This window comes from Neomonachus schauinslandi, chromosome 9 (genome assembly GCF_002201575.2).
Source record: "Neomonachus schauinslandi chromosome 9, ASM220157v2, whole genome shotgun sequence".
Classification (NCBI taxonomy): domain Eukaryota; kingdom Metazoa; phylum Chordata; class Mammalia; order Carnivora; family Phocidae; genus Neomonachus; species Neomonachus schauinslandi.
In genome coordinates this window covers 91674229-91684070 of record NC_058411.1, presented here as the reverse complement: position 1 = coordinate 91684070, position 9842 = coordinate 91674229, and the positions used below count along the sequence as shown (strand labels likewise).

The 9842-nt window shown below is 39.4% G+C and overlaps 1 protein-coding gene across 3 annotated transcripts in view; it reads right to left on the bottom strand.

Moving 5' to 3' along the window:
- Positions 1-9842, bottom strand: part of MAPK6 (mitogen-activated protein kinase 6) — a 40799-nt gene that overhangs the window by 30230 nt on the left and 727 nt on the right. Inside the window, exon 1 of one of the 3 annotated variants that reach the window (XM_021693820.1) lies at positions 9548-9645. The exons of 1 other annotated variant lie outside the window; for it this stretch is intronic. The gene's annotated coding sequence lies outside the window, so the exon portion shown is untranslated. Of the gene's footprint in view, positions 1-9350; positions 9458-9547; positions 9646-9842 lie in introns of those variants that run through there. One more of the 3 variants, XM_044917914.1, reaches the window with a different exon arrangement.

The window sequence follows — 9842 nt, the reverse complement described above, 5'->3', positions numbered from 1 at the left end:
AAAAAAAAAAAAAAAAAAAGACAGCAGGAGGGGAAGAATGAAGGGGGGGAAATCGGAGGGGGAGATGAACCATGAGAGACTATGGACTCTGAAAAACAAACTGAGGGTTCTAGAGGGGAGGGAGAAGATTTAAACATGTAGACCCCTTGTCTACATGTTTAAATGTCCTTAAGAGACTAGTGATTATTTAGGGGCGCCTGGGTGGCTCAGTCGTTAAGCGTCTGCCTTTGGCTCAGGTCATGATCCCAGGATCGCAGGGTCCTGGGATCGAGCCCCGCATCATCGGGTTCCCTGCTTGGTGGGAAGCCTGCTTCTCCCTCTCCCACTCCTCCTGCTTGTGTTCCCTCTTTCACTGTCTCTCTCTCTCTGTCAAATAAATAAAATCTTTTAAAAAAATGTTTTAAAGAGACTAGTGATTATTTAAAGCAAAATAATAATGTACTGTGAGGTTAACAGCACATGTAGAAATAAAAGATAAGAGCACAAAGTGTTGGAAGGGGGTGAACTGAATCATGCGATTGTAAGGTTTACAGTATTGGTGAAGTAGGTTAGACTATTTTTTTTTAAGATTTTATTTATTTATTTGAAAGAGAAAGAGTTATTTATTTGAAAGAGAGTGAGTGAGAGAGAGAGCATGAGCACCGGGAGGGGGAGAAGCAGGCTCCCTTGCTGAGCAGGGAGCCTGACGTGGGGCTCGATTGCAGAACCCTGGGATCATGACCTGAGCTGAAGGCAGTGGCTTAACCGACTGGGCCACTCAGGTGCCCCAGTTTAGATTATTTTAAAAAGACTATGATAACTAGTGAAAGGCTCATGGGTCATCTTTAAACACCTTCTTCCTTTTTGGTCATTACATTTACTTAATAACATGCCCATCAATGGAGAGTAAAAGGAAGGATAAAAAGAAAACTAAATAAATCACCAACTGCAAGTAGTTTTTGTGTACTTTTACATCAATCATAATATAAACCAATATGTTAACATTAAAGTACCATCACAGATTCATATATTTCCAAAGGAAATGGAAATTAACATGCTAATCAAGATAAACATACATATTTTAACTGAAATAACTCTGAGGGGCTGTACTTTATACTTTAAAAGTATACACTTTCAAAAACAGTAAAAAATTATACTGTGGAATATGGCCTCAAAGTTCAAATTGGAGGATATAAATGTGTTTGGTACATACATTCATCCCACATTATCAACTATTATAAAAGCAATTAATGAAAAAACAAGATTTGTTTATATAATAAAGGCACTGAACACGAGAACAGAATTTTTAATATCTGAAATTTCAAAGAATGTAAAAAACAAAAACAGCAAGCTTGATTAAGAATGTATTATGTGGGAAGCATTGTACTGGACATATACTCTTATACTATATCCTAACTACACTGTAAAATGGTTTCTATGATCTTTATTTCAGAGAATTAAAATAATGCATTCAACATCACACATCAATGAGAGAGCCAAGATTTGAATCTCAGGTTGTACCAAAGCCCAAGACCTTCTCTCAAATAATAATGAAATTATTTTATTGACTAGTACACACTCCCCCACCTCTTTTGAGAGTCTATTTCCTACAGACAGGACATTCTTCTGCATAACCAAAATGTAATCATCAAAATCAGGAAATTGACAATGGTATAATGCTACCATCTAAGGATGCCTGGATGGCTCAGTCATTAAGCATCTGCCCTCGGCTCAGGTCATGATCCCAGGGTTCTGGGATCGAGCCCCACATCAGGCTCCCTGCTTGCTGGGAAGCTTGCTTCTCCCTCTCCCACTCCCCCTGCTTGTGTTCCCTCTCTAGCTGTCTCTCTCTCTCTGTCAAATAAATAAAACCTTAAAAAAAAAAAGCTACCATCTAATACTCAGATCCCATAATGTACTTAAGAGCTAGAGGACCCAGTCCAGAATCACATGTCACATTGACTACAATACAATCTTTAACATACTTTTTTCCCTTTAGAAGTTTAAAGGAATCAAACATTTTCTATAGTCCCCAAAAATTTACTGAGCATTTGGCATGTGCCAGGCACTATTTGATGGTACAGTGATAACAGTACAGCTAAGTTTCTTCTGCTTTCAAAGAGTTTACACTCCAGTTTACAATCTAGTGAGGAAAGATTAATAAACTAATAACATAACTTCAGATTTGTCTAAATGCTATAATTGAGTGGCTGGGAAATGGCCATCTAAGGAGCTGAAATCTAAATGAAAAGGTACGAGCACTGCTGAAAGACAGAAGAGCATTCCAAAAAGAGGAAACAGCAAATAAACCTAAAGCAGGACAGAACATGGTATTTTGGAGGAAAAGATGCCAGTGTAGCCACAGCATCCTGAGCAAAGAGAGAGGGGAATGATAAGGCGTTAAGATGGGACAGGTAGAAAGAAACACCTGAGGCAAGATTCTGCATTTTATAACTAAGTGCAAAGGAAAGCTACTGAAGGATTTAAACAGACAATTGCATGTTTGCATTCACATTTTAAAAAAAGATGAATTCTGGCTACTGGGAGGACAACAGACTGAAGATAATAGAGTGAAAGTAGAACCAGTTAGCTATTTCAGTAGGCCAAGTGAGATGATGGTGGCTAGCACTAGGCTGGTAGAAATAAAAATGTAAAACAGGAGACAGATTAAAATAATATTCTGGAGACCAAGAGAAGTTGGTGATGGACTAGATATGGGGGATAAGGGAAAGAGGATTTAAGGATAACTCCTACATGCCAATTACTGAGATGGGAAAAACTGGGAGAATAATATGGGAAAGAGTTCTATTTTGGATACGTTACGCCTATTCATATAGAGTATCTATTTAGATAACTGGTAACATCAAGCACACAACTAGATAATGTGTCTGGAGCTCAGGCAAGAAGTCTAAAGCGTAAATCTGAGAATTACCCACGTGTAGATAGCACTTAATAAATTGAAACCACTTGGGGAAAGAATTTAGAAGGGGGGGAGAGCAGGAACTAAACTCTGGGATATGCCAATACATGGAGGCAGGTAGATGACAGAAGCCTGTAAAAACTTATGACAAGGTGTGAGGTAGGAGAAAAACAAGAAGAGTATGTCTCATAAGCTAAGAAAAGCAGGTGAATATGCAGAAAACAACAGTCAACTATATTGAAAGGGGTTACAAGATCCTGTAAGATGGATTTGGTAAATCAAAATCACTGGTATCTTGATTAGAGCAATTTCAAGTGGTAAGATGGTTTAACAGAAGTCAGTCTGGAACAGGTTGAGGAGCAAAGTGGAGAGAACGCACAAAGACAACTCCTGAAAATTTGCCTGAAAGATGATCAGAGAAATGAGAAACTAGACAATAGCTAGAGGAGAGAATGGAATCCGAGGGGTTTGTAACAGATTTCTATATCCATACTGTTCAATATGGTAGCCAATTACAGAACAAATGAAATGTGGTGAGCAGGGCTGAGAAACTAATTTTTTTCTAAATAAATTTTAATTTAAATAGCCACATGTGGGGCACCTGGGTGGCTCAGTTGGTTAAGCGTCTGTCTGCCTTAGGCTCAGGTCATGATCCTGGAGCCCCAGGATCCGAGCCCTGCGTGAGACTCCCTGCTCAGTGGGGGAGTCTGCTTCTCCCTCTGACCGTCCCCCCTCTCGTGCTCTCGCTCACTCACTCTCAAATAAATAAAATCTTTTTAAAAAATAAATAGCCACACGTGGCCAGACTGGACAGTATAGTTGAGAGCATATTTGTATACTAATAAAGATGACCGAATAGAAAGGGAAAAATGAAGAGATGAGTCCTTAAGAAGTGAAGAGAAGGAATCCAAAACACAAGCAGAAGAATCTATAAGGGATAAACATGAGTGAAGCAAAGCATGAAGTTACAGCAACAGGTGGGAACCAATAAAATTTAAAATCAGAGTATGTCTTAAGCCTGGTTGAAATCTCAAGCATAAGACTAAATTACAGAAGGCTATAAAAGCTAAGCAGGAGGGCTTGAGAAGGTAATTTTTATCTAGTGAATCTGCATTCAGTGCCAGGCATTTTCTAAGTGACAAATTATTTCTGCTACTCAGAACTAGTACCTTGTAAGTCTTATTTTAAAACAAGAGTACTGGGTGCCTGGGTGGCTCAGTTGGTTAAGCGACTGCCTTCGGCTCAGGTCATGATCCTGGAGTCCCGGGATCGAGTCCCGCATCGAGATCCCTGCTCAGCAGGGAGTCTGCTTCTCCCTCTGACCCTCCCCACTCTCATGTACTCTCTCTCATTCTCTCTCTCTCAAATAAATAAATAAATAAATAATCTTAAAAAAAAAAAAAACAAGAGTACTGATGCTCTGAGAAGTAAAGCAACTTCACTGAAATCACATACATAGTAAATGTCAAGATTTGGACACAGGCCAGTCTGATTTACTTTAGGATTAGATTCTTATCACTACCTAAGGTGGGAGGCTAAGAATCAATGTTTCTAGGCCTGGAAATAATATAAAAAATAGCAGATTGGGCGCCTGGGTGGCTCAGTTGGTTAAGCAACTGCCTTTGGCTCAGGTCATGATCCTGGAGTCCCAGGATTGAGTCCCAGACCAGGCTCCCTGCTCAACGGAGTCGGCTTCTCCCTCTGACCTTCCCCCCTCTCATGCTCTCTCTCTCTCTTATTCTCTCTCTCAAATAAATAAATAAAATCTTAAAAAAAAAAAGTAAAGGGGTGCCTGGATGGCTCAGCTGGTTAAGCAGCTGCCTTTAGCTCAGGTCATGATCCCAGGGTCTTGGGATCGAGCCCCGCATCGGGCTCCCTGCTCGGCGGGGAGCCTGCTTCTCCCTCTCCCTCTGCCTGTCTCTCTGCCTACTTGTTCTCTCTCTCTATCTCTCTGTCAAATAAATAAATAAAATCTTTAAAAAAAAAAAAGTAAAAATATTTTTTAAAAAATAGCAGATCAATCTGGCAGCTAACAAGTACCAATGAGCCCGGAAGTCGTAGGCCAGAAGTAAAAACTGTCCCCTCCATGCTATCTACAAGATAATTAAGGAGCATTTATTTAACAACTATTTTTAATTTTTTTAAAATCCAAGTGAAAATACCTTTATTAAGACAAACAGGAAAACACACATTCTTGCAACTTAGATTATCTACTTTACTGAATACAAGAGTATCAATCAGAAAACTGGCAGTGCTTTATAGTAACTACTAAAATCATATCTGGGGAAAAAAAAAATCCGATCTGGGCATATTGAAAAAGTAGGCAGTTAGAAACCGACCATCTCTCCAATTTGTAATTGAAGGAGGAAATTATTAAACTGAGCCTAATCAGTTATTAAATTACAGCTTATTTTAAATTTAGTGTCGATATAAATCAACTAGATCTGAGCTGTCAATATGGTAGCCACTAGCTACTTGCAGCTATTTAAAAATAATCAAAATCAAGTTAAAATTTCAGTTCCTCAGGTGCACTAGCCACGGTTAAGTGCTCAATAGTCACATGTGGCTAGTTGGCTACTTCAATGAACAAAGAATAGAGCACTTCCATCATCACAGAAAGTTCTATTGAACAGTGATTAATTAGACCTTCAATTTTCCTTTTGACTTTTTTCAGGAGAGCCAATAAAAGGAGTAACTCAGAAGACCTGAGTTTTCCAAATCAGTCACTAACCAGCTGAGCAACAATGTAGGCATCATTTAACAGTGTTTCTAAAAATGAATGTGCATCTGAATCACCTGAGAATCCTGTGAAAATGCAGATTCTAATTCAGTAGGTCTTGGGATGGGGTCAAGAATTCTGCACTACCAAAATCTTAGGTGATGTTAATACTGCTGGTCCAGCAATCACACTTTGAGTACTAAGATCTTAGTTCTCTCTGGGCCTCAGTTTCCTCAGCTGTCAAGCAACTGGGGCAAGATAATGGGCATGACCCTTTTGTAAACACTAACATTTTATAGTTTGTACAGAATTAAATGCAGAGATTTCACTTTCTGCAGAGGAAGTTTCTTCCCTGAAGTAAATGCTAGGATTCTAACAAACAATATTTGTGCTACCCTTTTTTTCCATGAAGACATACTAAATTTAAATGAAAATCAAAGGAAAAATGTGATTTGCCATATAAATATTCAATCTCTGTACAAGTTTTCAGAAATGGATTTAAAAGACATGTATGAAAGACAAACCATTAAGAACCACCAGAGGGGTGCATTATATTTTTTAAATACACAGCTCATGGAAGAAAAAAACGATGTTGGACTCAGCCTGTACCACACTACTGTTATCTTAAAAGTATCAGCGGGGCGCCTGGGTGGCTCAGTCGTTAAGTGTCTGCCTTCAGCTCAGGTCATGATCCCAGGATCCTGGGATCGAGCCCTACATCGGGCTCCCTGCTGGGCGGGAAGCCTGCTTCTCCCTCTCCCACTCCCCCTGCTTGTGTTCCCTCTCTCGCTGTCTCTCTCTCTCTGTCAAATAAATAAAAATCTTAAAAAAAAAAAAAAAGTATCAGCTCCACATGAAAAGTGACTCCCCAGAAAAAGCCATTAACTACAATAACATTATTGTTGTTTTGTTTTTGTTAAGTTTCAGTCAGGGCTCTGAGCAATAAAACTGACCAAAATCCCCATACCACTAACAGGCTACAGAGTAATTAACAGTCACAAAACAGGCTGAAGGAGCGGACACCGGGCAGCCAAGAAAGCCACAAAGAACTTACCTTTGGGCAATCTTTCTAATAGGGGCCCTAGATCATACACAGTTCAAATGGGCAATGCAAACAATGAAGTGGACAGCAGTGGTGTGGCTCACCATTTCATAAGGCAGTACTCCCTCTGTGCTCCCTCCCCAACCCCCCCACCTTGACGCTCTCAAATAAATAAAATCTTAAAGAAAAAAAAAAAAACCTGGAAGTAAATACACGTTCAACTTCTAGGTGATAGGATGTTTTGAAAATCTACAACACTTTTTTATATTTGTATTTTTATGTTTCTTTTATAGTAGGAAATATATTTTAAAGTTTAAATTAAACTTCATTAAAGTCCTATATAAATGTCAGGCTCTTCCAAAATCTTTCCAAAGATTTAATTCACATTAACAATACACTTTACTACCTAAAAAACTCTTCAAATAAATCACTTTAAGATAAATAGTATATAAAGAAAACCTAAGGGATGGGGAGTTTTTTCTTCTCACTTTAAAAACAAACTGCTATTCTCAATCTCTTTTTTCCTCCCAATCTTATTTTTTTTTAAGATTTATTTATTTATTTGAGAGAGAGAGTATGAGAGGCGGGAAGGGCAGAGGGAGAAGCAGACTCCCCGCCTAGCAAGAGGCCTGATGTGGGACTTGATCCCGGGACTCCAGGATCATGACCTGAGCCAAAGGCAGTTGCTTAACCAACTGAGGCTCCCAGGCGCCCACCTCCCAATCTTATTTTAAGCCAACCTACTAAATGGCTTTTAAAAATCAAAGTACCTTATTACCAAATTTCAGTGTGGGTCCTAAATTTGGAACCATACATTCTGCTTATCTTTTAAAAAAGACTGATGAGGGGCGCTTGGCTGGTTCAGTCGGTGGAACATGTGACTCGATCTCAGGGTTGTGGGTTCGAGCCCCACGATGGGTGTAGAGATTACTTACAAATAGAAAACTTTTTAAATCTTAAAAAAAAAGACTGATGGAAAAGTGCCTATAACAATACCTACTTCAAGCTGTCTTTAGTAAAAGAGAAAATTCACATATATCGTAAATTCATATATAAATTCATATAGATCGGAAGAAAGCACTATTATATAATTCTGTCAGAGTGAAATGCTTATGTTCAGAGTTATATCCGATTAATACTTCTGCACGTTTACAACACTTAATTTCTAGATATTATAAAGATAACTTTTACATTACCAATGAGAACATAAGGCTAATTTCTACTCACACCATAAAATTCTTTTATAAATAATCTGTAACAAATCTTTCTTAATAATAAGGGAAGAACTACTAGTATGAAACATTTAATTGTAGCAACTGACCAGCAACTATTTTTACCTTTTCCTCTCAACAAATGTTATAAAATTCCACCTGTAGGATATCTGATCTCCTTTTAAAATGCAATTTAAGAAGCCATTACTCTTAGAGAAACTGTGGCTCCTCTTGAGAGAGAATTATAATGTGGACAGAAACATTTTAGCCCTATCATTTAAAAAAATACAGTGTATAAAAAAAAAAGGGCCACGTAGCAGTCCGTGGGCAGTATGAGTCATCACCCAACTCAAAACTTGCAGCACTTCTAAGCTTCCTCCTACCAGACCCCATCCCCTTCAGTAATGTACCCTGAGTCAGCAAACCTCACTATTTTGTCAGTTATGAATTCTCACGATGCTTAAATGAACTTATGCAAAAACACTGCAACACATTTAGCACTAACACTTGTCATTAGAACATGTGCTGTTTGTATTACAAAATTAACCCATCTTCAAATCAATCTTCTTTAGATTCCTTCTTAATCACAAAAAGTAACCAAACACTACATTTAATCCTCCTTTGCAAGTAACTGAACTGCAAAATATGGTCATATATAAAGGTTCTTATAAACAATTCTGTTTCCCAGATTTTTTTTTTTTTCTGAACAGTAATACCTAAATAATAAAACATGTCCTGTTCAAATCTGGCATATTTCCTAGATGACTGCAATTACTGAATTTAGAACACCAATAAGCAATTTTACAAGTTTCACCAGGCAATTCTTATTAAGTGATGTAACATATATATGTGAAAGGACTTTACACTCCCTGGGACATAGCAAGCAAGCCCTTCATAAACGTGTTTGAACAACTACTTGTTAGAGATGTTAGAGATTCTTCCACCCAATTCAATATTATCTTCAAACATTAAAATCTGACATCTCTAAGAAGAAACTCTAGAGGCAGTTCTTTTTCAGGGCCAGGCCCTGTTTGGACAGGACCCTACATTCTTCTAGTTAAATTACTCCTTCCACCTCAGTTTCCCAAGGTGGAAGAGAGTGAATATGTCCATCAGAACCTTAAAAAATAACAAGGCTAGAAGAATGAAGCAATCAGAAAATTACTCTGGAACTGTTTGCGCTCCATTTTGTCCCCCGTTAATTTTTTTTCCCTTGACAAATCATCTTGTATCGTTAAAAAAAAAAAAGTTAATACTGACTTTTAAGAACATTTTTAGCATTGAACAGGAATTTTGCTGCAAATGCAGTAAGGCTTCTAATTCCACCACTTCATTGGACCTTTGCCAATGAGCAAGCAAAAGAAAATAAAACAGGAAAGGAATCAAAAAGATCCTGCTTCACAGAGCTCCCACATAACACCTGCAAATACTAAGCCAAGGAACAAAAGGCGGCCAAAAGACCTTTACTTTTCAACGTACCTCACCAAGTCAGATAAAAACGCACAGCGAAGCGAAGAGGTCCTTTTTAGTGAACTGACAAAACAAGTTTCCATTTGGGTACTTTCACAGACCAACGCTTAACGTCCCGAACGCAGCTAAGGAAAGGCTACAGCAGGGTGGGGGGAGCCGGGGGAGGAAAGAAATTAGGAATTCCGGCGCAGACAAGTTTTCTTTACCTCATTTACGGCCAGAACTCAAAACTTGGGCAGAGGACTTCGGGGCTCTGAGACCAGCCGGGTGAGTGGTGCGCTACGCAATTCGCCGAGTCCACTGGAGACTCTGCCCGGCCGGAGTCAGCTGAGGCCGAGTCACCGGAGTGGGATGGGGGAGGAGACGCGGGAGCATTTCGAAGGCAGCGTGCCAGGAAGGCGAGACTCCGCGCCACCTCACGCTCCCCGGGCCGCCCCTCCCGGCCGCCGCCCCTAGCCCGCCGCCCGCCGGCCGGGGCGGGCTTCGAACCCGCGGGGCCGG